The sequence below is a fragment of the Lepidochelys kempii genome, chromosome 11, assembly GCF_965140265.1.
Source record: "Lepidochelys kempii isolate rLepKem1 chromosome 11, rLepKem1.hap2, whole genome shotgun sequence".
Lineage (NCBI taxonomy): Eukaryota > Metazoa > Chordata > Testudines > Cheloniidae > Lepidochelys > Lepidochelys kempii.
Window position 1 is genome coordinate 26,507,810 of NC_133266.1, and position 24,745 is coordinate 26,532,554.

The 24,745-nt window shown below is 41.7% G+C and overlaps 1 protein-coding gene across 4 annotated transcripts in view; it reads left to right on the plus strand.

Annotated features, from left to right (window-relative positions):
• Positions 1 to 24,745, plus strand: part of LYPD6B (LY6/PLAUR domain containing 6B) — a 130,360-nt gene that overhangs the window by 46,273 nt on the left and 59,342 nt on the right. The gene's annotated exons all lie outside the window — the stretch shown is intronic.

Sequence of the window (24,745 nt, forward strand, 5' to 3'; positions counted from 1 at the left end):
TTAACTGTAACTTCTCTAAGAAAAAACCCACAGCATTGTGTCTAGCTCAGTGCACAGTATTGTTCAAAAATCAGAGTGGTTTGAATGTCTCAAGAATGGGATAGAAAATCATACTGAATATTAGAGCTGGTCAGAAAAATGTTGACAAAAACAAAGTTTTAATGGAAATCAAATGCTGTGAACATTTTCACTCTCCCCACATGCCCCTTATTTTTGATCCCCTCCACTGAAAATATTATAGTCCTGTTATATAAATTGATGGTTCACTCTTATCTGGAATATTATGTTCAGAGACCTAACCCCTTCTCAAAATTAGATATGGAGGATATTGAAAATGTCCAGAGACGGGTGACAAAATTGATTAGAGCCATGGAGAGACTTCTGTATGAGGAGAAATTGAGAAGACCAAGATAGTTGTAGAAGAGAGATGAGAATACAAAATATGGAATGGTAGAGAAGAGGTAAATCAGGTTCTCCTGTTTACCTTTTCTCATATTATAAAAAATAAGGGAATAGAATAAAACTGAAAGACAATATATTTAAAGATAAGAGGAATTTTTTGCACCATATACAATTAGTCTGCAAAACTCCTTGCCACCACATATCATAAGACTTTATATAAATAATGAGATGATCCACACTTACAATGAATCCACAATTATTTCTTAGAGGACAAAGTTATCAAGGATGTAAGCCCTTATGCCTCCAGTCCCTTCTGGCCTTGGAACGTATGACTCTATAATCAAATCACTAACTGATATGGGCTAGGTCAAGAAACTCCCTTTATGGGCAAGGTATTCCACTGTGGTGTTTCTTGCACCTTCCTCTGAAGCATTTTGGATTAGCTACTACTGGAGACAAGAGACCGGACTAGATGCCACTAGCCTATATTTATAAGGCACCTGTGATAGCAGTAATGTGTCATGTATGCACAGACTGTTTATGGGGACGAGTTTGAGTTCTTATTTCCTGTGTAAACATTTATTCAGGACTATTTGTATCCCTTGGAAAAGAATCCATGGTGTTTTCTGTGTTCAGTTTCCACTGCATGTTCCTAACATCCATTTTCTTCCTGGAAGAAATCTCAATACCTTTTTGTTGCTGCCCTTTGTAGCTTGATTTCTGTAACTGAATAATGTTCTGCACAGCAGCATAGTATGCTGCTGGCTGCTAAACTGTTGCGTTGATGAGAGATGCCTCTTGTTACCAAGTTCTCCATGACCTTTACAGGCCTCATACAGGCACAGCTTTGCAAGTATTTTGTGTGCTTGCTATATTATTTGCAAATCCACTCTTCCTCAATGCCCCAAGCCTAAAATTTCCATTATTGTGGATTTGGGGGAGTAAAAGGCGTCATTGTAATATTTTTATGATGTATCTGTTTTTAAAAATACGGTGAAAAACTGATTTTTTGAAAGGCAAGTAAATCCTCCTGGTCGGGGGCTAGTTTAAAACATAATATTAAATTACTTATTTACTAGAGAGTAATATCTGAAGCTGTGCAGTCCATTTGCAATCAAACTCATTTTATTACAAAAAGTCTAGTCAGTTTCACAGAAAGGTTTGCCAAGGATGAACAGGTCATGGGGACTCGGAGGAAGGGATGAACTTGTAGTTTTGCACAACACTGGAACTTAGGGGATCTAATTCTACTTGTAGCTCGGCAGGCAACTCTAGTGTGACTTCATATGGGATAAATGACTACTTATTTAAGGGACTTGCTTAAAATGGGGCTATGCAGATAATGGACATTTGTCATTTTAAAAAAATCCATTGTCTCATTTACTGCATGTTTTGCCACGTTTTTTTCCCCTGCTGGGACTCATTGTGCTGTGATTCTATGTGTCACGTGGGAGATTGCCACTAAGATGGGAGAGTAGGAAGAGTTGTAGCATCCGCTGCTAATAGCACTATTAACTTGTAATGCTCAAAGTAGAATGCTACATTCTAGTCACGCTGCTCTCCCCTGATTCTTGCAGTGCCCCCAAACTGTGTTGGTAGAACTGTGGCTAGCTACTAATGATACATGTAACTAATGGTGTGAACTGTTTCAGAGTGGTAGCTGTGTTAGTCTGTATCAGCAAAAAGAACGAGGTGCCACAAGTACTCCGAAGGGTGTAAACTGTTGCTAGAGCTTGCGAGAATACATTCACTGTTTCTTTAAATCTCTACATCAGGAAGTCAGGTAGGAGGGAAGCTAGGGAAAGTTTTCGGCAGTAGCTGGACAGTGAAGAAGAGAGGGGAAGAGTAGCTTCTTGGGCTAATGCTGTTTCCTTATTCTAACATTGTTCAGCGTTAGAAGTGACTCTTTCTGTACTGCTTTGCCAGTGTCACATGACAGTACGGATCAATGCTTAGCTTCCTTTCCCCGATTTCAGGGAACTGAATGCTGATCAAACTAATGCTCTCTGCTGCTTGCCATTAGACCAGGAGAACTGAGCCCTCTGACCATCTCTCTTCCCTCATCATGTGGCGCTACCAAATACGCAACATTTGTTTGAGGAAGCAAGACTAAGGAAAATCCATGCTTGGAGATGGCTTGGAAGACACAGGGGGAGCTAAAATGAAAGTCAGGGAGAAAGTGTGGTGGCTGGCCCCAGAAAGGGAAAAAAAGGAGGGGGGCTTTCCAGTTACAAAACGGTAATAGAAGAAATAGGGGAGGGGAGAAGATATTGCTGGGGAGCTGTATGCAGAGCTGGTGATGCACACGTATTATGTAATTGTAAAAGATACAGGCTGCATAGTAAGTAGTTCCTGTCTGTGCTGTGAAATGAAATTTACCTTATGAACAGTAAATTAGCTCTTCATTTCTGTATTTTGTTCTTCATCCCAAGGTCATGCATGAGTGCTGCAGAAGATCCGTTGTGTGAAAACAGCTCTAATGCCAGCCACCTGCCATAAAGCCCACTCCATGTTTGTAAATGATCACTTTCACCTTGTGAAATGCATCTTTTATTTAATGAATAATTCATCTTTTATTGAAATGCACAGTTGAATCCCTATAGATGTTCTGGGGAATGAATAGTAGGATTGTTTGCTGCGTGAAAAGACAGATTTATCCTGAAACCTACTTACAGTATTTAGCCTTCAAAGCTAACTGGCTCACTGAATTCTTCCTGTGTCCACTATTCGGACTTTCTTGTTCTGGAAGTTGATTTTGTATCTATATTAATTTCTACATATTTTGTAGATGTTCATGCGTCTATCACTCCTGTATAATTTTTTATTACTTTTGCCCGATAATCTGATCCAAGATTAACATAGGATTTGAATTATTATTTCCTTCTCTCAAAACTGACAGCTGTTGCTGAAGGTCAAAATGCAGAAATGTTTCCCTTTGGGTTACTTGAACTGCAAAAACATTCTTAAATTTCTTAGCACAACTCACTGAAAGGTTACGAGTTACTACAAAGCTGTGCTGTGCTGCTGCTGCTGTATGTCCAGAGCCAGTCCTTCCTCTTCCCAGGGTACAGAAATTGAGAGCCCAGGTATTTTATAGTGTGAATGGTTTTTGTATCGCACCTTACAAGCTGATGTTCTGTCTGCCCTATGTGGACATTAGAGACCCTGTTTAAGCTTGGCATAAAATTAGTGGTTTGCCTCTGTGTCCTTGAACAAAATGTCCCTTTTTTGAATTCTAATTACTTGTTTCTTATTTCCTAAAATTATATGAAAATGTGCAAGGAAGGGGGTGGTTTAGTTTTTAAATCAAGGGCTAGTAAGATGCTGTGCTCCAACTGAAAGGGATGTTCTGTAACTTGGAAACAGATTATGGGGGTTGGGTAGGAGGAGAGGGTAGGTATATTTGAGACTGCTTAAAAGCAAAGCATGTGACCTACAGGTGTAGAATATACACTAATTGTACTTGGCCTTACTCCCCCATTAAATTAGTCCCCCTGCTTTCTTTAGCTTGTTGAGAAAATTGTAAATGCAGTGCTTCATGGCTCCTTGGCAGTTAGGAGTTTAGCAGGACACGGATACCTTGTGGATTTCAAGACAGACTCCCATTGTTTATAATTAAAATCTGCCAAGAACTTATCAGATGTTGTGTGTATTGAAGCTCTTTCTTTTAGGGTAAGCTCCAGTACTGTTGAAGAACTGATCGTAATTATTGATCTTCATTTAATAGTAATCACTCTGAAGGCTAAAAGCTTATTCTGTTTCCAACTCTCTCCACATGGTTTTGATCCGGAACAAAAGAATAGTTGTTAAGGTGCATTTGTGATACTTGTTAAATGGGCTGTGGCTACTTGCAGTGTTAGTGCATTGACAGTGGATTTTCTCAGGAATGGACCTGTCAAGCTCTTTTGTCTAGTTTGTGGTGTGTTTCCACCTATATGGTATTCAGATTTTATTTTCCAGTGATGATGTCTTTCCTTTAAAGCAATAAATCACCAGGTAATGCATCAGGACTTGACATAATCGAAATGTTTGTGTGCATAGTTGGGAACTATATAAACTGATTTTTTTAAAAAAATTGGTATTATCTAGGAGCCCCAGTCATGGAAAAGCATCTCATTGTACTAGGCACTGTACGAATACAGATCAAAATGTGATGGTCCTATTTGCAATATCCATAGATATAGTGGTTAAAGCATAGGAGTTGTAATAAGGAGATGTGGAATCTAATTCTGGTTCTGCAACTTCCTGTGTAGCTGTGGGCACCCAGGTGTATGCTGGTGGGGATCTGTGCTGCAAGTATTAACTCAAACTGCTATGTGTGTGACCAAGGAAACTCTTGTGCTTTTCTCTCTGATTCTGTATCCTGCATACAAGTTTAGTTCTCCTTTTCGGGCCTGCACGTTAATGTAGGACCTACTGAATTAATCTTTGGTAATGGAGCTATGTGACAATGGTGATTTTTTTTATTACATTGTTACTTTAAAGAGGCACCATCAACTTGAAGATCACACTTCTCTCTGAAAACATGTGCTTCCTGTAGTTTACTCATAATTTCCAAGATGGCTGGACCATATAGAAATTAGTAAAGAAAAATCGGTTTTTCAGTTTGTTTACTTTAATTTGACAGCACCAGGTTTATAGTCAATCATTTTCTTCATTGTTGAAAAGCCCCTTAAACACTTCAACAGGGGAATAGGGAAAACCATATAACTTTTTGAAATTTTGTTTGTTTGTTTGTTTTTTAAACGCTAGGATGTAAAGGAAGCTCTATCAAAAACTGGCTTAAAAAATCCCAAACCAGAAAAACCCTTGTCAGTTTCAAATGATTGCACTTGTGTCCTTTAAGAGGTGTCAGGCTAACTTTTGGGACTCACTGGTGTGTTTTGCTGTAAGATGTTAAAAATGGCTTTTCCACAAAGGACACAATGGGGGTATGGTGAAACCCCACCAGCTTTCCCCCTATTTATCAAAGTGTTTGCACTGCAGCTCCCATTCAGGGAAATTAATAGGCACTGAGCAAAGAAAATTAAACTATATCACTCTTAAACAATAGGCTTTGCTGTAGACTTGTTAGCTGTTGCCATCTCTTGTTTCTTATCCCTTCTTTTAAGCAATGCTATAACTAAGCACTAGGATTGGGAGGGGAGATTGATGGGATCAGGGGCCAGACTTGCACAGATACTGCATATTTGCAGTCAAGTTATGTATTAAACTGAAGGGAAACTGGCAGCCAAGTAGCTTGCTAGTGTAAGTTTTCCTAAATACCTTGTGTAAGAGGCTATCTCCATTGTTTTTACCCTCTGTGCCCATCATGTGGATTAGCAGTATAGATTACTACTGTGAGTGTACAAATGTTATAATTTTAACTGCTAAGAAACAATCTAAGCACATCTAAGTCAAATACACCTGCTGAATGTATTAAGTATATCCTACCAACCCTTAGATACCAATGAAGGTGATGATAGCAGCACAACATGTGTGGCAAGGGGTCTAGCAGTGAAAAGGTTAATTACAACAGTTGGGTAATCATATTTAGGAAGGTTCAGGTTAGGTTCATCCAGCCTTGTATGAGCATCATCACATCCTACTACAAATAGTCTTCTCTTTTATGCAGGCGCTAGCTGATTTGCTCCCTGTGGCTTTGCTTTCATAGTTACTGCTAGTTTTGGTTTTTCATACTGCAGTTTTGTTTTTCCACCTCTTCCTTTTTTTATTAGCCATTTATGATTAAACACTAATAAGAACGTCCTATAACACAGTTTTCAGGGTGGGGGTTGTTTCTAATGACTTTATTGTTATTCAGTTTAAAATGGGGCATGAGCAGAGTTCCATTGCTTTCTCCTCCGTTTGGACCCTAGATTAAAGAGAGGTCCTGAATTACTCCAGAGGGAATTTGATCCAGTCCTCTTTAGCTAGAAGGATGGTCTCTAGTATCTAGAAGCCTTGACAATCTGTTATGTTCCCACTGTTTTTTACTCTTCTCCTTGCTGAAAGACATTAGGCCTGTTTAAATAGGTTCTGGAGCTCCCGGATTTTTCAAGTCCTTCAAGTTACTTGAGCAGTTAACTTTGTTCATAATTTCATCAATTTATGGGTGAGCCTTGGTACCCATCTAATCTGAAAGCTATCTTTCCTGGAGACTTGGCAGTCACCCTTACCCTCTCCACTAGTGGGCCTTTTACATGCTTTCCACAGCCCATTATTTCAATATGGCTTTCCTGATTTTCTTTCCAGAAAGATGTGAAACAAATCCACTTGTCAGATGATATGGAACACAAGAAACTTCATCTTACAATTAAAAAAAAAATTGAGAAAAGGGGATTAGGCTGGAATGACATCTTCAGTCTTAACTTCTGGGTGTTCATTAAAACAAAGTTCTCATATAAATATAACTGTATTCTGCAGTTTTCTTTTTGGGTTCATGGAAACCGTTCAATGAAAATCCTTTTTGAAAATATAGGGTTAAGTCCTGGCCCTATTGAAATCAATGGGAGTTTTGCCATTGATTTCAATACTCAGGATTTCAGCCATGCTAAAAAATGCACCCCCCCCTAAAACTCCCCCTCCCAACAACTACCAACCAAGCCCCTCCTGAACGTTGGACATTTCTGTCTTTTTGATCTAGCATTATTTATAGAGCTGGTCCAAAAATTTTCAAATGAAAAAGCCTTTTTTTTTTGGTCTGAGAAATGGCCTTTTTTCAAAATCAAAAATTTCCATAAACATTTTTTTCAATTAAACTGGAAATATTAACTCTTACTTTTTGTTTTATTACTTTCTTCTCCCCCCCCCCATTTCTTTCCTCTTTCTTCTCTCCCCATTTCAATGGCAAAAGAGGGGCAAAAAAATGCAAAGAGGTAGGGAGAATGAAAATGGAAAGTTTCTATTAAAAATTCACTAAAAGTTTGGAATAAAGGAAAATGATTTCTTTCTTGAAATCTGAACAACAAAAATGGTTTCTGATCCTTTCCCTCTCCCCCTCCCCCAGATTCTCTCCTCCTGTCCCATTTTTTTAAAAAGCTCTAATTATTTTGATTGGGCCGTGTTCAAAATGTAATTTCCCAGTGTCCATATAATGGAACCTGTTTATGTCTTCTGAGTAGTAAAGAATGGTATATCAATAGAAATGCATTTTCCTTGTATCTGGATGATTGCCACTGTGGGTTAACAAAGCCCAGATTTTCTCATGGAATGCAAGCACTGATATCCTTGCTGTTTCTGTTTGGGCTATTAGCACGAGAATGAAGGCATTTCATTTTGTGTCAGGTGTGCACAAAGAGCGTTGCTGTTAGAGAGAAAAATAAGAAACAGTGACTTTATGCTGCTCAGCTGTACACGTTTTCAGAGGGAGACCAGGAGATGTAATCTGACATCTCATTAAGGTGACCCCATTTCTATCTCGTCTAGTAATAATGTTACAGGAGTACCTAGGAATTTTATGCAAATGCTGTGAGTGTTGGTTCAAGAGAACTTCATGGTAAGTGGTGACAGGTGTTCTAACATGTATTTAACATGTAACTGTTTTGTCTTAAACTGGATAAGTAGAAATTATAAGAGTTTTTGTGAAGGGGAAAATGATTTTAGTTTAAGTGTAAACATTTACCAGGGTACAATGATAGAGCAGGAGCCTCAATGCTCATGTTGAGATATTCGGGGGATGGGTCCATTAAAAATAACTTGGACAGATAAACAGTTCAGGCTTAATTACTTTGATCTATGACTTAATTATGGATATTTGATTTTCTTTTTAAGGGATTTGTAGACAACAACCCTTCAGGGGCAGTGAGAGAGAGAGAGATGAAACACAGCTAGACTAACTTCTGAGATTTAGTGAGGACTCATTTTCAGTTTTGGCGGTAACTGAGTGAGAAAAGGCTGCAAAGAGTCAAATTTCTGGGCCTCATTCAGAGGTTCGCAGCTCCCTGGTGTAGTGGTCATTACAAGGATGGAACTAGACATATAAACAACATTGGAAATCGTTATCTGCTGGCCTACAAGTTAATCATTCTGACTTGGGAATGAGTCTAGGGTTGCTAACTTTCTAATAGCACAAAACCAAACACCCCTGCCCGTCACTTCCCAGAGGCCAGGTCCATGCCCCGCCTCTTCTGAGGCCCTGCCCCCGCTCACTTCATCCCCCCTCCCTCCCTCGCTTGCTCTCCCCCACCCTCACTCACTTTCACCAGGCTGGGGCAGGGGGTTAGGGTGAAGGGGGTCACGAGGACTCTGGCTGGGGGTGGAGCCGGGGATGAGGGGTTTGGGGTGTAGGAGAGGGCTTGGGAACAGGGATGAGGGGTTTCGGGTGCAGGAGGGGGCTCAGGGCCTAGGGTTTTGGGGTGCAGGAGGGGGCTCTGGGCTGGGGCAGGGTTGTAGGATGTTGGGGGAGTACAGGCTACAGCTGGGGGTGTGGGCTCTGGCATGGGGCCATGGATGAGGGGTTTGGGGTGCAGGAGGGGGTTTATGGCTGGGGCAGGGGGTTGGAGGGGCGTGTGGGGTGTGGGCTTTGGAAGGGAGTTTGGGTGCAGGAGGGGATTCTGGGCTGGGACAGGGGGTTGGGGTGCGGGAGAGGGTGCGGGGTCCTGGCAGCGCTTACCATGGCTCCCAGGAATCACCTGCCAGGTCCCTGCAGCCCCTAGATGCGTGAGCAGCCAGAGAGGCTCTGCAGTGCTGCATGCTGTCCTCACGCCTGCAGGCACTGCCCCTGCAGCTGCCATTGGTTGCAGTTCCTGGCCAATGGGAGCTGCAGACCCAGCACTCTGGTGGGGGCAGCATGTAGAGCCTAGGGTCTGCAAGGATCTGGCGGCCACTTCCGGGAGCCACATGAAGCCAAGGCAGACAGGAAGCCTGCCTTAGCTCCGGGCCCCTGCTGCATTGCCAACCGGACTTTTAATGGCCCAGTTGGCAATGCCAACCAGAGCTACCAGGGTATGTTTTCAACCGGGCATTCTGGTTGAAAACTGGACATCTGGGAACCCTAGGAATGACTCTGGGTTCCACAGTAAGAACAGAATAAGGCCTATTCTTGTAGCTTTTATTCATGTAGTTTTGACTTTGGCTTGGGAGTCAGTAGAATCGCTTTTGTGCATCAGGTCTTCAGTACTGGGCCCTTAGAGAGGAACTCAACTCTGTCTGAGGAAACTCAGCACTATGGGCCTGATCCATCTCCCATTAACTTCAATGGGAGGTTTTCTGTTGATTTTTATTGGAGCAGGATCAGGCCCCATCTGTCTGTGGTGTTTATATCATACAGGTGTCTGAGCATAGGCAAGTACATACCTGCTGTGAGTGAAATGATTTATTGCCAAAGCACATAAGCAATAGAAACATGTTACTCAAGAGCCAACATCAAGAGCAGGATCAGGTGGTCATGGACGATAGTAAGAAACCTCAGAAGCTTCTCTGATTTTTTTGATTTTTCCTGTACTTGGATTCTGAGTTCCATGACTTTTTCTTTTTCTTTGGTGGGTTCACTTAGGAGGGGATAAGCTGCAGGGAAGGGAGAGGGGAGATTGCAGGGAAAGGAGGTGCAGGGGACAAGAAAGGGGTGAATAGGGTAAGAGAGTGACACTGAGGTGAAGTGACTGAAGGAGGAGGAGTGGGATGGTTAAAGGAAACAGCCAATCAGCACAGGGCAGAAAAAGTCCAGAGAAAACTGTAGAAAGGTCTCAAAAGGACCAAAGGTTCTGCTTCTGCCCTTAACAGGATGGAGTCTCAGGATAGCTCCTCTTCGCAGCTTTCTCCCAAGCCCGCATTGGTGGATGCAGGGGACACCACCTAGGTCCTAGTGCTCCCAGAATGTGTGTGCAGTTTCTCAGAGATGTGTATTTTCCCATTTTATGTAAGGGCAAACTGAGGCAGAGCAGTTAAATGACTTGCCCAAGGTAACAGAGGGAAGGGGTATGAGAGCTGGGATTAAAACTCGGGAATTTTAAGCTTTTTGCCTCTTTTGATTCTGTTTTTTTTCTTCTTTTTGCTAGATCTTAAAAACAAGGTCCAACGAATATATATTAAAATACAGGTTTTAAAAAATCCTTGAGTGCAATTTAAAAAAAATGCCCTATGACATATGAAAGAATATTTGTGCTGGAGTCTGTTGTTTGGAGAAGAAAAGAGACGGGACTGTCAGTAACATAATAGAAAACTATGGTACAGTTGCACAACACATATAGCATTGTTTATTAGTGTCCTAGCAGCTGTGACATTTATCAAGATAGCTAAACCCTTGAAACTCCTGTTCAGCATTTTTAGAAACAAAGTACTGTACTTTAAGTGGACAACTCTGCCAACAGTCCTACTTCTGTAAATAGGGATATTGTGAAACATAAGCAATCAGAGACACTGTTAGTTTTGCATTGTCTGCCAAACCTAAATAAACTGAGATTGATAAACCATATAACTTCTTGCACTCTATGTCTAACAGTAAGCTTTGGGCAATTTTCATTGTGAAGGATATATGGGATGTGTTTCAGTCCTGTAGCAAATAGAAATATAAAGAGAGTGCAATAAAAAGCCAACTTGTATGTTACATTTAGTATAATAAATATTCAGTAGAACTTCAACACCATTGGATTTGATTTTAGAGGAATTAAATTAGAATTAGCTATGCAGCACAGTATTTCAGTGACATGAAATGAGAGGAATATAGCCATGATCTGTACAATATTTTAAAGATCTAACATGAAAGATGTATTTTGTCTGTTGTGCTTTAAAGTGTGTAGTATACTGGAAAATGGAGTGATCACTTTACTCACAGCTGAGTCAGCACAGCTAATGGGAGTAGTATCCTTACCTTACTGGAGTTGTTGGTCCATCATAATGTGCAGCCATCTCTAAGGTGAAAGAGAGTGATTGTGTGTTTTCTTTCAGAGTCGCAGCCGTGTTAGTCTGTATTCGCAGAAAGAAAAGGAGGACTTGTGGTACCTTAGAGACTAACAAATTTATTTGAGCATAAGCTTTCGTGAGCTACAGCTCACTTCATTGGATCACTTCTGGTTCTGTGGCAGGATTGCATGAAGTATCTGTTGTATTTATAATTTCTTACCAAGATAAAACACGAGAAAGTGAAATGTATAAAACATAAGTACACAACTTTTCACTCTAGATTTTTTAATTAGCTGTAAATAATGAATAGTTCCATTTGCTGACTCGTAGATCCTTTGTGGGTGGCACTATGTGTTCCTATTGAGACATTCCTTGCCATCCCCTGTCAAATTAATGAAAGTGTGGAGTGAAGTAAGTAGTGTGCTTCTGTAGCTATACGTGTTGAAAGGAGGGTGAAGAGGCAGAAATAGTTCCCAAGAACCAAGTCCTTAGTCTATTCAAAATCATGGGGATATGTAGAGTGTCACATGACTTGTCACAAATTATATCTGTTCCTCAAAATGTATATCTTAAAGGCCCAAATCCTTAAGTCTTTACCAGTTTTACTGAAGCAAAAGTCTCATTGCCTTCAGTAAATGTTCCGGATAAACTTTTCTATTGAAGTCGTTTGGAGTTCTGTCTGTGTTTAAAGCCTTGTCTACGTTATGAAGGGTTTGCTGATGTAGCTTATACCAAGCAAATACACTATTCTGACAAAACACTTTTTTGCTGGTATAATTGTATCTACACCAGGCCTTTATCATTTCAACTATGTTGGTAAAAGAAAAGAAAACAAACAAAAAATCATACCTGTAACCAACATAGCTATATTTACATAAATTTTGAGTGTAGACCAGGCCTCCTTCATTTGGCATATAGTGCCTTTCATCTTTGAGGGTCCCAAAGCACTTTCCAACCCATTTATAAATTAATCACTTTATGCATCACTGGATTCAACCAGAGCCGCTGAGGCGTTTTTCAAAGAAATGTTCTGATTTGTTGAAACCAAAACTTTTTATTGGGGAAAAAGGAGAGACAAAGTGGGTGAGGTAATATCTTTTATTGAACCAACTTCTGTTAGTGAAAGAGACAAGCTTTCTAGCTACACAGATTAGTTCTTCAGAGCTGCTTCTTCCAAGACCTGAAAAACTTTGGAACTTGAAACCTTGTCTATTTCACCATTAGAAGTTGGTCCAATAAAATATATTACCTCACCCATTTTGTGTGTCTCATATTCTGGGATCAACAAAGCTAAAACAACACCACAGACAACATTGGAAAAGGGTCAGTTTTGATGAATTTCCCATTTTAAACAATTTTTGAAAAAAGTTTTGAAAATGACAACTTTTTTTCACAATTTCAAATTTTTTTCAACAATAAATCCTGGTAAAAATTTAAATGGAAAATATCAAAATGAAACATTTTGATTTGCCCAATCTGATTTTTTGGGGTATGGTTAATGAAAATTTCAGATTTCAACTTTTTGTACTGATTCAGGATGGGGGAAAAAATTGAATTCTCAGTGCATGGGAAAACCATTTACTCCCCAGCTCTAGATTCAACCACTTCTGCACTTCTAGGCAAAATGTAGGACATTGTATTCAACTGCATGGGGAATTAAGCTAGGCAGATTGTAGTTCTCTAAATTAGGATTTGGCCAAGGCAGCAGCAATAATAAAATTCCCTTGCAAAATGTACTGTGGGTTGTTTAATGATCACAAGTGTTCAGGACCCCTTATTTACATAGCATCTGAAAAATAGCTCAGTACTTACTTCCAATGCAACAGAGCCCCTAATGCCATGATTGATTCAGAGAAGTTTTGGAAGGAAAAGCACCATCTAATGCAGCCCCAGCACCATATCCTGCAACACAGACTTTTCTTGAGGTCTGTTATCCAAACTTGGTGCAACTCTTAGCCGTTCAATCCTCCAGGAGAATAAGCTTTAATTTATTCTTGTCTTCTTCAATTTAAAAGCAAAAGTAAGCATAACAAGAATTTTTCTGCACATAGCTCTAGGTTTCTCCATAAATAAGACTCCTATTAGTGAGATTTTTACCTTTGCTTTTGGGGATTTGGGTTGTGCATGAGAGGCGTAGTGATGTTTGTGCTTGATGTCGTTAGGGCATGTACCACACGATTCTTAGAAATTCTGGCCCTGTATTGGTAGTCACAGTGATGCTCATTTTCTAATTTGGTTCAGGTCATTACTGTGACTTTCACTTGCCATTTGTTAAGTTATTTATTTATTTTACTATGTAGATCTTAATGGTTCCATGTAAACACAAAATAAAAGCTGAGATATGCACTATAAATGAGAATGATACTGGTTTTATTTTTATTTCTCTAGTGAGTGAACAGAAAGCAAGTATTTCTGAGTGCGGAGAAAACCATGACTCTCCCAAGAGTTAGATATTAGTACTTTTGCAACAATAGTGACTAAAGGCGTCAGTCAGGATCAGGGCCCCACTGTGCTAGTCAGTAGAACAAAGAGGGAACAGTTTTCCTGTTCTGTGAAAATTGTGGCAATTTCAAAAAATGTTCCCATTCTGCATTGAACAAAACTGAGACTTTTTGCATTTGGGGGGTGGGGGAGAGCGAAAGCATATTTCTCCCCACTTCTGCCCAAATAGTCAATAGCCCAATGGTTAGGATGCTTACCTGGGATGTGGGAGACCCCAGTTTCAAATCCCTGCTCTGAACAGGCAGGACTTGAACCTGGCTCTCTCTGATCCTAGGGGAGTTCCCTAACCACTGGACTTTTGGCTATTCTGGAGCGGGTCTCTCTCCCCTGTTGGAACTTTTTCACTATGTGTAAATTATTAAATATTCATCAGGCCAGATAGTGGCTGACTCTATAGCCAAGTAGTTAGGACAATCAGATTGGATGTGCTTGTCCTTGCATCTCCCACATCCCAAGTGAGTGCCCTAACCACTGGACTGTTGTCTGTTCTTGTTGTGTGCACTCTGGGTTTGGTTTTATTTGAGATTCCATCCTGGAACTAAGAAACCTTCCTGGTAAGTGTTATCAAAATGGATACATTTTTGCAAGAAGTTTTGGTCTTGATGAAAAACTGTTTGTCGAAAAGTTCCTGACCAGCTTTATTAGGCACTATGTAAACATATTGAAAGAGAGACAGTCATTGGCCACCAGGAGCCCACAATCTAATTTTAAAAGTGCATGTAAGGAACAGCAGAAGGGAAGGAGGACAAGAGTAACAACAATCAGATCACACAAGGACGTAGGTTATCTCTATACACAACTGGATGGCTCCAAATTTTTGAAAGTTTTTATAAAAATCTATGAATGGTAGCAGCTATCTCCATCTGTCCCAGAGCCCAGCCAGCATTTATTGGCAAATTCCTTGTTGGAGTCACAGCCAAAGTGGGCCTGGAGAAGAGATTTCAAGGAGAGGCTGGTGGCTTTCCAGATCAGTTGCAGGAGGAGGTTTTACAGTGCAGAGTTAAATGGTTTCTTTGGAAATCTATGTGCTTCATCTGTTCTGTTTACACTTGGGATGCACAGTCTCTGCTTGTCTGGTCATCGTGTGTCATCTATGTAGTGAAGTCCAGTGAGCTGACTTCACTGATCCTTCAGAAGAGCTTTGTGCATATTGTAGTGTATTTGTTTGGTCATTTGGACTCCATGGTTCTGTGGCTATGTAATTTGAGCTGGGCCAAAGAATCTTCTCCCAGCAGCAGCAGCTTTGAGTATAAAAGTCTGATTGGAAACCTCCTATATAGTCTCCCTTCCCTCCAGCAGTAATGAATTCAGGGGGGTGAAGGGGTGGGGTGGAGAAGGAAGCTGACAGTGGGCTGCTCTGTGTGGTCCCCTTGTCCCACCTCTCCTGCACTAGTGGCAATCCCAGGAAGAGAAAGCTGATGCTAATTTCTTCCCCACTTTTTCTGTGACCATCAACTGCATGCACCTATTTCCCATTAATATCAGACCCCTGCAGTGGAGCTGTTATTCTATATGCATCACTTAGAATGTTTTCCCTATTACAATTCTAGGCTGAAGGATGAATGTTTCTGAAACTGCAGATAGTGGCTGACTAACTCAGAAGTGTAAATTCAATTTATCTCTGCTCAGGTTTGACAAATTCCCCTTTGCCTGGTAATTATAGAATTCTGATTTTCACAGAGGAAAATCTGCAGCGAGTTACATTCCTCTGCTGTTTGCACAAAGATAAACCAGAAACCCAGGTGATACTGAAAAAGTTGCTGTTTGCAGACCTAGGAGTACCCGAAGGTGATTTACTTTTAATAACAGAGGTGTGTTCCACATGTATTCACAAGGAAATTCCTTCTGGGAAGAACCAAGGATGGTTGTGTCAACAAATCAGGGTTGCATGGAAGCTCCAGGGAGCTACCACCTTTAGCAAAACAAAAAGAACCCCCCAAATAGGCCCCCCCACACATATAATGGTGAGGCGCAGAGAGTGCAGAGAAGGAGTTGGATAGCAACAGAACGCACTGGAGGCCTGAAGCTCAAGAATTTAGTTTCAGATCTCTGTGAGCTATGCTAGTAGTGTCTCAATGCTCAACCCTCTTCCTCTGCTGAGACTGCCAGTGGGACATAGGGGTGGTCATCAGAATATTCATGGAGACCATATATGATGGCAGTGGGTATATCAAGTCTATTCCGACTCCGAGTAAAACAACTCATGGTTCTGTGTGTTTGGGGAATGAACACTTATTTAGAAATATCCCCTTTTCCTCTCAACATGAATAACCGCTTAAACTCCACATGCAGGAAGCATGTTCTAAGGGCTTCCTGTTCAAGGCTGCTTTTGAGTGCTGCAGCCATGCCTGGCTTAAGCCAAGAGAGGCTTGATGTGGGTGGGAACCCAAAGCTATTTATAATTGAAGCGTCTGGGATTTTTATCGCTGTTTTTTCACTGTCTCAGTGAGCTCTTCGGATGGGAGGTCAGCTCTATGGCACATGTACCCTGGCTACTCTATTCCTGGAGTGCTTCCAGCATGCGCTTGTGGCAAGGAGACCTGTGATAGGTTAAAAACCTTGTCAAGTGTGTGTGTGTGTGGGGGGGGGGGGAAGTGATGTTACAAACAGAGCTGCTGCATTCTTCCCTGCCCTTTTCCTGTTGCCACCAAGTAAAGCAAGGAAAGATGTGCTCACAAAACCTCAAACTAGGAGAGAGGAGTTGAGATTGCTAGGATCAGCATGCCGCTAGATGTGGGTATGTATTGGAACATGTGTATGTGCTCTACATTGTGACTAGGGTTCCCTAGGCTCACTGAGACTGTCTGGTCCTGCCCTCAAAGACAAGTGTTGTAGCTAAGGCAGGCTGGGAGAGGCCCAAAAAATGAGCGTGAGAAGCAGAAGCCATTCACTGGGGTTTAAAAGCAGTTGCCTCAGCTGGAAAAGAGGAAGGAGAGCAAGATAGAAAACTATCTCGGTACAGCTTTATAAAAATGCTAGAATAATTAGTTTGGGAGAGCGAAGGGGTGGCAAAGACTGGTTCTGGGGGAGCAAGGATTTTACTACACACACTTTATAGAATGGGGAAAATAACATCAGTGACTATTTGCCTTATTGAAGCTGGATACACCTGTTTGTGAGCAGCAGCAAATCCGTGACAACTCTCTTCAGATCAAGAGACTTCAACAACTTTTTGTCAATAGCCATGACAGCCAAATCTCTTAACCAGTCATTTGCCCTGTGGTTCCTCGTGTAGCCTTTTACCCATTGAAGGCATGAGAATGTTATTTCACGTGCAGCACTTGATGGAGGCATACTCACACCAGTCACACACTATTTATGCAGTTGGTGGATGGCAAGTTTGTATTTATCCAAAAATGTTAGCAGCTGCAGCAAACTGTCAGTCTTGGACTTCAGCTCTTTTGCATAGCGTTTAATCACTTTTGGCAAGACTTTTACCTCGGTGTCCACACTGTCTGTATTGCAGCCACAGTGTTCTGCAAATGGTTTTATTTTGAGAAAGTCAAGAAAATTCTCATACTCTGGGTTAGGGCACTTGCTACCTACAAAAACAGATTTATTTTCAGAAAATCTTCTTTGAAATTCTCCAGTTATTGATCAAGCACTGGCAAAAAGGTGGATTTCCTGAAGTCTCCTTTGTCTAAAAGGCACTGTTTGTCACTTGGCACTTCTTCAGTCAAAATGTATTCCTGAAGTTTTTTAGGCAGCTTTAGTATGTGATGGCATACTCCCCAAACTTCAGGCAGCTTCAGATAATTTTCTGTAGCTATGGTAATGGCTTCACTGCCTATTTCCTCAAAAGCCTCTTATGAATCCCTCGTGTTCAGAAGCTCACTGATTAGGGCATTCACACATAAGCATGCCTGAGACAGTTGCACTGAACTGCTTGCAAGTAGTCAGATATAACTTTAAACAGTCAAAGAATTTTTGTGAACTTGCAAAAGGAGGACAATAAAGTCAAAGACTAATACTGAACTAAATACCTCAAGATAGTACAGTGTCACACGAATGGATGAAATTTTCTTTTTCACAGCATTAAAAGCAGAAACTTGTCGTGCTCATTGAGTGTCACAGAGCTTCTTGAATTCTAAGACTTTATTTTTGGGTTGTACTTTCTTTTGAATGGCTATGAATTTAGTGTGTATGGCTGATCCAGAGAGACAAGGGTACAATTTCCCCAAAATAGTAAAAAAATTCAATGCTTGTTTGTTTCCTTTGCGTACATCAACAATAACTAAATTGAGGCTGTGATGGAAACAGTGAATGTACAATGCTTAAGGAACTTCTTCCTGTAAGTGAGCTTGCGTGCATTAAGATTTCCACTCATGACATTGGCACCATCTTAATCTGGGCAATCCAATTCTGTATATCCATACTACTCTGTGACAATGTGCTCTTCACATACTGAAACAGACACTTTGCATCAAGTGACTCGCCAGGCTGGAAACCAAGAAATCTTTCACATACAGTGCTGTGCAGATAATGTCTCAGCACAACTGACAGTTCTGCTTTGCTATTGTTTTTAGTTACATCAGCCATTCTAGAGAAAACATTAGCCTCTTTCACTTCTTGGCTTCTTGCATGCAAGTACCATTTCTGACATCATGTGAATTATTTCATTTTGTATTGGTGAATGGTATATTTTGCATTGCGTGGTCCACTTACAATGACTTGGTAAGAAAGAAAATTAAATTTGGTGATTAGTGTCAGGAGCTGCAGGAAATTGCCCTTGTCATCGATACTTTCACTCTCGTCTTTTCCTCTTTGAGCAATCCCCCAGACCGCAGTGAGTTGCAGGACATCTGCCATAACTTCGATATACATGCCGTTCTCTTGAACTTAAACAAAATATGCATCAGTAATTTGCAACTGAACTGGACTGAAAGACCATCACCTTTTGACTAAATATCTTTGAAGTCTGTTGCACTTGACAGCTCTTGTGATTGACTATTTTCATGCTGTCAGAATCCTGCATCCATAACTTTTTGTCCAGTTGCTGAAGCCATTACAAATCAACAAAGATTTTTGTACAGCAATAGATGTTGAAAAAAAATCTGTATGGGAATCAGTAGGCTGCATTCATTATTTCACTATATTCAACCAATGGATGCAAACCAAACCATTCTCTTTTGAAACTTCTCCACTCATTCTTGTATTTTGTTTTGAGTATAAGACTTTATCTGTGGTTGTTTTGGGCCATCAGATACAGTTTGCACAATATCACTTGATCCTGGTGGAATTTTATTCCCTGGGCTTACTTTATTACCAGGTGGGTTCTCTTCTACTTTCCATTCACGGTACCGTACTGCTCAGTTGTTTCTTTCCGCCTCTTCTTCTTCTGATATGGAATGTTCCATTTTTGATTCTTTTAAAATACAATCTTCTTTTGTCAATACCTAAAATACAGAGGTCAGAGGTAGAGCACTCACTCATTGATTTTTTTTTCTTAAATTAGGCCTATTTCTGAAGTTGAGGGTCAATTGTATTGAATTTTGATGTACTTGCTTCACTTTGATGCATTTTGTTCGATGAGGAGTTCTGAAATTGTCAATGATCACTTGCTTGACATTTTTGAAAGTATTTTTTTTAGCTGCCTGTGTTCAGAAACGGGGGGGGACCCTCAAAGGCGGAGGCCCAGGTCAGGCCCTCTTGCAGGTTACCTGTTTCTGCCTCCTTGCTGCTTCTTCCTGTCCGAGTCCATACATCAGGAAAGAATGTGTGTGAATATGGGAGGGGGGCACTGTGCCAGCCCATAGCCCAAGCCTACAATGGGATATCATCTGGAAAAGAAAGGATCCATGCACTGTATTCTTCTGCACATGGACTCACTTGACCCAGGATCTGGCCTGAGAAGTGTAAGAGTGTGTGTGTGTGTGTGTGTGTGAGAGAGAGACACTCCATTGCAGACACATAGTTTTCAGAGATATTCCCCAAGCAAGCAGGTACACAGGATGGTCATTGGTTTGAATCTCACTTATGCTGGCGTGTCCTGTAGACTGTGCAGTTTGGCAGCAATCTCCTTGCTCTCTGAGGTGAAGAACTAGCTGCTTGTATTTTACTAATCACTTCCACAGTTACATCTTGTACACTACAGTAAGGGAACAAACTGCCTTGGCTGCTATTCTACTTCTCTGGTCAGGTGGGGTAGTGGAAGGGGTAGTGGGAAATATTTTGGAGGGATGCCTGTTATCCCTGGCTACCCCTTGGCATGATCTCTGGGCTGCCCTGTGACTGTAAATGCAACACTTTCAATCCTTACTCACTGGAGACCAAGCTCTGGATATGAATGAGTCCTGTAGATGACTAATTAGACATCTACATCTCACAGCTATTGTTTTTTTGGGAGACAACATAGTTTTATTTTTGTAAGTTTAAAATGTGGGCTGCTTCTCTCTCTCTCTCTCTCTCTCTCTCTCTCTCCTTCCTAGGAATGTAAAGCCAAGTCTTTGTCAGGGAGAATGCTGTGCAGGCTTTGATTCAGACCTCTGCCAGTGCAATGTTACCAGTCACAAACAATCAAAAATCACAAGGCTGGCCCCAGAAAATCACGGGACTGGATTAAACATCACAAGAGGTTGAAAATAAATGTTGGACCCTGTAGGGGTCACATTTTCAAGTTTATAGCCACTACCGGGAGGGCTAGAAACTTTAAACAAAATAAAAAATAAAAATACCCACCTTTCCCTAAGATTCTGAGTACTAACATGGGATTTAAGAAAAAAACTAAATATTGCAAGACTCATGATAAAACAGGAAGATTTGGCAGTACTGCAACGGACTTCAGCCCTGGCCTGTAAACCCCCCCATTTCCTTCCTTGCCTTTCAAGAGTAGAAGCATTTTTGTTAAACTGTACTGGGTTTTGTGATATGGATTAATGTTTATTGTGAGTTAAGGGGAATCCACTAACCGTATTTCACTTGTGATTTAGCATTGGATTTGAACTCTATATGTATCAATTTTAAGTATTTAGTAGTCCCTATCACCATAGGATCTGAACACTTCACAATCTTAGGGTATGTCTACACTTTGAGCTGGAGATGTGATTGCCAGCGCAAGGAGACGTGCCCATGCTAGTTCCAATTAAGTTAGTGTACTAAAAGAGCATAGCAGCAGTGGCGTGAGAGGCTGGCCACCCTGAGTTTGTGTCTGTCATCTGACAGGTATGTTCATAGGGTAGCTAGCCCTTCCTGCCACTCGTACTGCTGTGGCTACACTCTATTTTTTGCTCACAACCTCAATCAGACTAGTGTGGGTATGTCCCATCCAGCTGCCAATCACACCCGCAACTCAAAGTATAGACATACCCTTAAGTGAGTGCCCTTAACTACTGGACCATCCGTCATTTCTAGGTCTTCAGGTAAATAGCCAGTGGTTTATCTTAGGCCACTTAGTCCTGCAGTTTATAGTTTTGTCTCTGTTCTTTATCTTTAGAATATGTTATACAAAGAGTAGTACAACAGTTAATGCTCTGGAGTGAGATTAAAGCGTTCTTCTTTCATTCCAGCACCTTTATCACATTAATTTTCCTGTCACTAGTTATTGTTCAGATTGCTTCAAGTAAGCTGTTCTCAGTGCAAGTTAGCAGGTCCTTAACTTTACCTTATCTCTTGTTATCGTGGGTGGACTGACCTGCTTTACTTGCAAGCAAATATCTTCATTCTCCAGTTGAGCAGCTTTATAGCTTCATTCTCTAAAGCAAAAGTTTAAGCTGTAATAAAACTGCATCACGTTCCTGAGCTGGGCCTGCTTAATTTGGGTGCATTAACTTCTGACCCCATTCTGGGATAACAGTAGCAACCATCTGTGCAGGGAGAAGCTTATCTTCCCATGGCTGTTATAATGTTTACCCTGTATCTAGAGAATGAAGAGCAGAATTCCTTGGTCTCTTGCATTCAGTCAGAAGTCGCTTTGTTGCATTTAGTCAGAAGTTACTTTGTCAGAATATAAGGAAACTGAGTTTGCAATATGGATACAAATTAACTTGTATATGAAAATCATCGTTGGATAGAGTAAAGTCTACATATATATGCCATAATTACAGACACAGTAGAGACATATTAATAGTTTAGAAGGTTCTGTTATCTCTCACTGAAGATGCTTTTCCCCAGTAAAAATGCTATCTACCTTGCTTTTGTGATAGTATTGATTGGTGTGATTCAACTGGCTGCCCCATTTTGATGGGGCCCTTTTTGAGCTGGGTGCTCTTGATTTAGGAATTTGCTTCCCTTGCTTCCCTGATAGATCCAGAGTGTCCTAACCTTTAGGACAGATAATTGGGTGCAATTTATATAGTAAATCAAATAAATTAAACAAATCCTAAACAAGCGTGAATGTTTCACAGCTTACTGGTGGCAGTGATGCAACTGGCAGCTACCAGATATTTTTCCAAGCACAAGCAGTAGAGGCTTATGTGTTGGAGGAAATTATGCTATATTCCAAGGGTTCTCAAACTTCATTACACTATGATCCCCTGCTGATAACAAAAATTATTACATGCCCCCAGGAGGGGGGACCGAATTCTGAGCCCCCCGAGTCCTGCTGCTTCAGGTAGGGGGCCCCAAGCTGAAGCCTGAGCCCTGCTGCCCTGGGCTGGGGCACTAAAGTGGAAGCCTAAGGGGGGGCTTGTAACTTGAGCAGAAGCCGAAGCCTGAGGCCCACTGCCCAGGGTGATGGGGCTCAGGCTTCGGCTCCAGGCCCCAGACAGTCTAACGCCAGCTCTGATGACCCCATTAAAATGGGGTCCCGACCCACAGTTTGAGAACGACTGCTATATTCTATTCCCATATGCTATGTGTTTATTGAATAGCTGATGGCTGGTGAGGGTGGAGGGGGTGTGTGTGGCCACAGATTTGTTCTGACAAGTTTTGCTAGTTGCATACTTGAGAGCAAATTTAAAATACAGGCAAAGGGGTTTCCATCTTTAAGTACTGCAAATAAACAGTGCACATCAAAGATCAGACAGGCACACTGTCTGTGGTGGAATTACAAGACTGACTGACCCTGGTGGTCCTTTCTAAGCCTTAAATCTATGAAACATCAAAGAGTCAGCCAAAGTCAGTGTAGGAAGTGACACACACATACTAACAGAGCACTTAGGTGTTTAAATGTTAGCTGCTCTTCTGTAGCGTTTTGTGTGTGTCAGCAGGATTTCAATGTGGCGGGGGCTTGTAGGATTTGTTTAAGCGCTGTTGGCGGGAATGTTTTCAGATTATTTTTCTAGGCTTTAACATTGTTTTGCACTTAATATTACAGCACATTGCATCATCTAGACATTTTTGGGTTAGAAAAGCTTGGGATCCCCTTGTGTCCATCTCATTGTTGCCTCGTCCCCTCAAAGAGACTATTGTAGTACAGAAAGCTGCCTGAGATTATCCTCACAGCTCATCAGATGTGGAATAATGTCTGGGCAGGCCTGATGGAGATAAACAGTTCTCTCCTCTCCCACTCTTCCACCTAGGAACTTGGTATGCTGCCACTATAGTATTCTTAGCCCATGTGGGCTTGAGGCGCAGGGGATCTACACTAGGATACTTTGTGTGCTGGCACATTTAGATGCCAGTAGCTTGCTAATCAGCTCAGTTTGCTGTTTTTGATATAATCTTATCAACTTTGTCAAAGCTGTGTTGTAATTGCCATACAACCAGATACCCTGAACTCGTACTGTGTATTCATCCGCATCATAGCTGCTAGTTTCAGTATGACATAGTAACAGGTCCTGTTGTATTGCAGCTATAGCATAACACTGATTAATTTAAAAAGTTGGTTATATATAATCTGGCACCAGCAGTACCACCACTGTGGACCACATGCTGGGGCCTAGTAGGGAAGTAAGGAAGCCTACCCATAAAACTGGGAATAAGTCTTCCTCAAAAGCAAAGGAAGTGGATGCTCCTTCCACAAGTTTGAGCCACGGAGACTGAGCATACACAAAACCATATAGACACGACAAAAAGTGGGGTACCCTGTGGTTCCGAGCACTGGCCCACCGGTACTATCAACATCGGTGCCCCATTAGACGTGGGATCTGCCTGCTCTGGGGAGGTCTTTGGCACCGAGTAAAGAGAGGTTATCTCTGACACCAGGGAGATTGGGAACTGTGTTTGAGCCCTAGGATGTATTTGCCTTATCAGAACCGGTATCATCCCATCTGTTGGGCCCTCCTCCTTTTAGGGAGGCTATTTCTCCCCCTGTCATGATCTGTCACCACTGCGGGACCCCTCGCTTCCCACTCCAACAGTCTATACCCTTCCACTGGCCCCAACGGTACCACCAGTGGAACCGGAGTCTGTTTTCTCATACTCCCACAAATTGGACACCACAGAGGGACCACTGATGTCGTACCACCATACAGGCTTTCATGGAGGCCATCCCGGTCAACTCCACTCTCTGCTCCAATCTCCATGGAGCCACTGGTATCCCATGCCATGGGGACCACCTCAACATCCTCTGGATCCTAACTACTGGCCATACTGGGGACCCTGGTCCCAATACCCTTCCTCAGAACCAGCTCAACCTGTGAAGGAACCTTTATCTCTCTTCCCATTGAGGGTCTCTTCTAGCAGATGCTTGGATCCATTGATGGAGGAGGAACCCCTTAGCCCAGCTCTGATGGTGCCACCAGAACAAGTGATATTTCCCACCTGTTCCCCGATGACGCATGCCCTTCACCTTTGGATGACTTTAGGCAGTTTCAGAGCTACTGTGCAGAGTGGCTGGGGAACATCACATTTCCCTAGAGGAAATCCAAGATACCAAGCATTAAGTCCAGGATATACTCCACTCCTTGGGACCAACTAGAGTTGCACTGCCATTAATGAATGCCATTCTTGAGCCTGTCAGGACAGTATAGCACACCCCAGCCACATGCACACCTGTCCCCAAAGGGGCGGAAAGATGCTACTACATTCTGGCTAAGGGGGTCTGAGTTTCTCTTTTCACACCCCCTCCTTCCCAAACTCCCTGGTTGTCCAAGCAGCCACTGAATAAACCAGACAACAGCACCATTGCAACACTCCATCT